The sequence below is a fragment of the Acartia tonsa genome, chromosome 2 (genome assembly GCF_053477335.1).
Source record: "Acartia tonsa isolate MP-2025a chromosome 2, ASM5347733v1, whole genome shotgun sequence".
Classification (NCBI taxonomy): domain Eukaryota; kingdom Metazoa; phylum Arthropoda; class Copepoda; order Calanoida; family Acartiidae; genus Acartia; species Acartia tonsa.
In genome coordinates this window covers 55,070,634-55,076,767 of record NC_137261.1, presented here as the reverse complement: position 1 = coordinate 55,076,767, position 6,134 = coordinate 55,070,634, and positions in this window count along the sequence as shown.

The following is a 6,134-nucleotide window of genomic DNA, read 5'->3' as shown; positions in this document are numbered from 1 at the left end:
TAATTGATATGAGGGTAACCGTCCGTGTATTTGTGTATTGTTGTGTACTTATTTATATAATTGATATGAGGGTAACCGTCCGTGTATTTGTGTATTGTTGTGTACTTATTTATATAACAGATATGAGGGTAACCGTCCGAGTATTTTTGTATTCTTGTGTACTTATTTATATAATTAATATGAGGGTAACCGTCCGTGTATTTGTGTATTGTTGTGTACTTATTTATATAATTGATATGAGGGTAACCGTCTGTGTATTTGTTTATTGTTGTGTACTTATTTATATAATTAATATGAGGGTAACCGTCTGTGTATTTGTGTATTGTTGTGTACTTATTTATATAATTGATATGAGGGTAACCGTCCGTGTATTTGTTTATTGTTGTGTACTTATTTATATAATTGATATGAGGGTAACCGTCCGTGTATATGTGTATTGTTGTGTACTTATTTATATAATTAATATGAGGGTAACCGTCCGTGTATTTGTGTATTGTTGTGTACTTATTTATATAATTGATATGAGGGTAACCGTCCGTGTATTTGTTTATTGTTGTGTACTTATTTATATAATTGATATGAGGGTAACCGTCCAGTATTTGTGTATTGTTGTGTACTTATTTATATAATTGATATGCGGGTAACCATCTGTGTATTTGTGTATTGTTGTGTACTTATTTACATAATTGATATGAGGGTAACCGTCTGTGTATTTGTGTATTGTTGTTTACTTATTTATATAATTGATATGAGGGTAACCCTCAGTGTATTTGTGTATTGTTGTGTACTTATTAATATAATTAATATGAGGGTAACCGTCCGTGTATTGTTGTGTACTTATTTATATAATTGATATGAGGGTAACCGTCCGTGTATTTGTGTATTGTTGTGTACTTATTTATATAATTAATATGAGGGTAACTGTCCGTGTATTTGTGTATTGTTGTGTACTTATTTATATAATTGATATGAGGGTAACCGTCCGTGTATATGTGTATTGTTGTGTACTTATTTATATAATTAATATGAGGGTTACCGTCCGTGTATATGTGTATTCTTGTGTACTTATTTATATAATTAATATGAGGGTAACCGTCCGTGTATTTGTGTATTCTTGTGTACTTATTTATATAATTAATATGAGGGTAACCGTCCGTGTATTTGTGTATTGTTGTGTACTTATTTATATAATTGATATGAGGGTAACCGTCCGTGTATTTGTGTATTGTTGTGTACTTATTTATATAATTGATATGAGGGTAACCTTCCGTGTATTTGTGTATTCTTGTGTACTTATTTATAAAATTGTTATGAGGGTAACCATCTGTGTATTTTTGTATTGTTGTGTACTTATTTATATAATTGATATGAGGGTAACCGTCTGTGTATTTGTGTATTGTTGTGTACTTATTTATATAATTGATATGAGGGTAACTGTCCGTGTATTTGTGTATTGTTGTGTACTTATTTATATAATTGATATGAGGGTAACCGTCCGTGTATTTGTGTATTGTTGTGTACTTATTTATATAATTGTTATGAGGGTAACCATCCGTTTATTTATGTATTGTTGTGTACTTATTTATATAATTGATATGAGGGTCCGTGTCCATGTATTTGTGTATTGTTGTGTACTTATTTATATAATTGATATGAGGGTAACCGTCCGTGTATTTGTGTATTGTTGTATACTTATTTATGTAATTGATATGAGGGTAACCATCCGTGTATTTGTGTATTGTTGTGTACTTATTTATATAATTGTTATGAGGGTAACCATCCGAGTATTTGTGTATTGTTGTGTACTTATTTATATAATTGATATGAGGGTAACCGTCCGTGTATTTGTGTATTGTTGTGTACTTATTTATATAATTGATATGAGTGTAACTGTCCGTGTATTTGTTTATTGTTGTGTACTTATTTATATAATTGATATGAGGGTAACCGTCCTTGTATTTGTGTGTTGTTGTGTACTTATTTATATAATTGTTATGAGGGTAACCATCCGTGTATTTGTGTATTGTTGTGTACTTATTTATAAGAACCGGTTTTGAGCCACATTGAAAACCATACTTCGGCCAATGAATCAGAATTTGATCCTTTAAATTATCCGCTGTAAAAATATTAACCGTCCGTGTATTTGTGTATTGTTGTGTACTTATTTATATAATTGATATGCGGGTAACCATCTGTGTATTTGTGTATTGTTGTGTACTTATTTATATAATTGATATGAGGGTAACCGTCTGTGTATTTGTGTATTGTTGTTTACTTATTTATATAATTGATATGAGGGTAACCGTCAGTGTATTTGTGTATTGTTGTGTACTTATTAATATAATTGATATGAGGGTAACCGTCCGTGTATTGTTGTGTACTTATTTATATAATTGATATGAGGGTAACCGTCCGTGTATTTGTGTATTGTTGTGTACTTATTTATACAATTAATATGAGGGTAACCGTCCGTGTATTTGTGTATTGTTGTGTACTTATTTATATAATTGATATGAGGGTAACCGTCCGTGTATATGTGTATTGTTGTGTACTTATTTATATAATTAATATGAGGGTTACCGTCCGTGTATATGTGTATTCTTGTGTACTTATTTATATAATTAATATGAGGGTAACCGTCCGTGTATTTGTGTATTCTTGTGTACTTATTTATATAATTAATATGAGGGTAACCGTCCGTGTATTTGTGTATTGTTGTGTACTTATTTATATAATTGTTATGTGGGTAACCGTCCGTGTATTTGTGTATTGTTGTGTACTTATTTATATAATTGATATGAGGGTAACCTTCCGTGTATTTGTGTATTCTTGTGTACTTATTTATAAAATTGTTATGAGGGTAACTATCTGTGTATTTTTGTATTGTTGTGTACTTATTTATATAATTGATATGAGGGTAACCGTCTGTGTATTTGTGTATTGTTGTGTACTTATTTATATAATTGATATGAGGGTAACTGTCCGTGTATTTGTGTATTGTTGTGTACTTATTTATATAATTGATATGAGGGTAACCGTCCGTGTATTTGTGTATTGTTGTGTACTTATTTATATAATTGTTATGAGGGTAACCATCCGTGTATTTGTGTATTGTTGTGTACTTATTTATATAATTGATATGAGGGTCCGTGTCCATGTATTTGTGTATTGTTGTGTACTTATTTATATAATTGATATGAGGGTAACCGTCCGTGTATTTGTGTATTGTTGTATACTTATTTATGTAATTGATATGAGGGTAACCATCCGTGTATTTGTGTATTGTTGTGTACTTATTTATATAATTGTTATGAGGGTAACCATCCGAGTATTTGTGTATTGTTGTGTACTTATTTATATAATTGATATGAGGGTAACCGTCCGTGTATTTGTGTGTTGTTGTGTACTTATTTATATAATTGTTATGAGGGTAACCATCCGTGTATTTGTGTATTGTTGTGTACTTATTTATATAATTGATATGAGGGTAACCGTCCGTGTATTTGTGTATTGTTGTGTACTTATTTATATAATTGATATGAGGGTAACCGTCCGTGTATTTGTGTATTGTTGTGTACTTATTTATGTAATTGATATGAGGGTAACTGTCCGTGTATTTGTGTATTGTTGTGTACTTATTTATATAATTGATATGAGGGTAACCATCCGTGTATTTGTGTATTGTTGTGTACTTATTTATATAATTGTTATGAGGGTAACTGTCCGTGTATTTGTGTATTGTTGTGTACTTATTTATATAATTGATATGAGGGTAACCGTCCGTGTATATGTGTATTGTTGTGTACTTATCTATATAATTGATATGCAAGTAAAGGCCACTATCCTGTCAAATTAATCAGGGATCTAAAGGGATAAGACACTGGCTCATGAATTGATATACATCCTCAATGTTGATATAAAAATTACAGATTAAAATTAATGTTTGAAACGTTTGTACACTTAATTTAATAAACCAACCAATCATAGTCCTAAAAGTCGACATAAACCTTTAGAGCTTGGCTGAACGTTGTGAATAAGAAAAGTAAGAAAGAACAAAAAACCACAAAAAAGGACAAGCGAAAAAAATCTGAAATATGGGCAGATGGAGAGGTACTCAATTTTACTATTCGTTACCCCCCAACTACAGCTTAAATACGTATAGGTTTCGTGATTTTTTTCCGAATCAATTTCATTGTTGGTATAAGCTGGTTCAAAACAGACAATGTCCAAACTTTTAAAGCAATGACTTTAATATAAAAGGGTAATTTTGATTATCATCATTGAGAATGTACATCAATTTTATAGTCCAAAGTCGTATCCCTTCACATTACTGGCGATTATGCATTATCTGTCATATGAAAAATTACTTTTTTTATTTAGAAAATAAATATGCTAGATCAGAGGGGCAACTCAGAATTTGCATGGTAGAGAATGGAATGTGATTCCTACAAACAATTCTGAAGGAAAATTTTCCCACAAGACAACCCCCTTCCCTTTTGTTTCCCCTTCTTACCCACTCCTCTTCATTCAGTAACTGGGTAGAAGGTAAAATCAATGATTTATCAGTAGAGAAGGAACATTAGATATAAATTTTACTGGCATCCAAAGTTATCTTATTTGTTGGCTCGAAAACTTTGGGTGCCATTATTCAATTCTAATTAATTGAGCCAAACTAGAAGTGTCCTTACTTCCCATCAATAAATTTAATCTTGTACATACGGGGTATTTTTTTATCGTCATTGAGGAGTATATCAATTTATAGCCCATTGTCTTGTCCCTTAAGATTCACAAAAAAACAATCTACGCATTTAGGGACGCCTTAGGGAAAGTAGGAGGGTTAAAAGACCCTCCCACTTTCAATTTAGTTTTTAAAAGTTTGTATTTTTTGTGGGGGGGGGGGTTCTATTGGTGATTTTTTGAGGGCGTGGAGGTCCCACTTTCCAAAATTAACATTGGAGGTTAACAGTGATATGAAGGGATAAGACAATGGCAAAAAAATTATGTACATGTAAAAATTATGATACAAAAAATTACTCCATCTGTGGATTACAATTAGTGGTTTTGAAACTCAACTTTATTAACCAACCAAGCAAAATTCGCTAAAGTCCCCAAAGTTGTTAAGCCAACGAATAAGAAAACGTTACTACAATACTTTGGGAACTAGAGTAAAAAACAGCCCATTGTCCTTTCTCTCTCTCTCTGGGAAGTTAACTATAACATGGATTGTACAATTATAGGAAATAGAGTAGAATCAAATAACTATGAAGTCACAAAACCTTGTAAGCTAAAGTACGGTCATATTGACAGAATGGAATACGTACGGACATATTCAATTATTACAGAGTAGCTGCACTAATGTTTTATTTCATTATCCGCGGAAATCTATCTCAAATACTGTACGATAAATAACTATTCCGAATCCGACTAATTTCCGCTGTATAAGAACTGGATTTGAGCCATATTGAAAACCATACTTCGGCCAATGAATCAGAATTTAATCCTTTAAATTATCCGCTGAAAAAAAATATTAATAAATAACCAGTCAAAATTATTGAAAATATGTTTTATTTGGGCAAACACAAACATAAAGATAACAAGGATAACGACATTTATAAGTAGCGAAGCAAAAAAATGTAGATTTACTAATAGAGCTATTCAGTGTTACAAAAAAATAGTTATATACTACCTAGTAAGTAAAAAATCACAAAACCTTTTGAAGAAGATATGTATTGGTCTTTTGTGGCATGCCCGACATAATAGATGTTTATAGCTTTATTGAATTTTCACAATGAAAACCATTCGTCTATTTTAAAACAGCCGAGTAATGGTTTCCTAAAGACGGACTGTCATTTTGAATTATACAGTAGCTTCGCTATTTAAAATACATAATAATATTAAGTAGAATATATCACAATTTGTTATTAAATAACATTTAAAGCTCTTATTTGTCTTATGATTTATATCTAAAAATAGATTGTTATTAGTAATTGAATAAGACTAGGTTATACACAGGAACAAGGTAAAGCCAACAAGCGAAATATATATTTAAAAAAAAATATTTTGTAATAAAAAGGTCGTTTATTCTACTAAGAGTTGCCCCCCAACCAAGGACGTCCAATGGGGGGAGGGGGGTA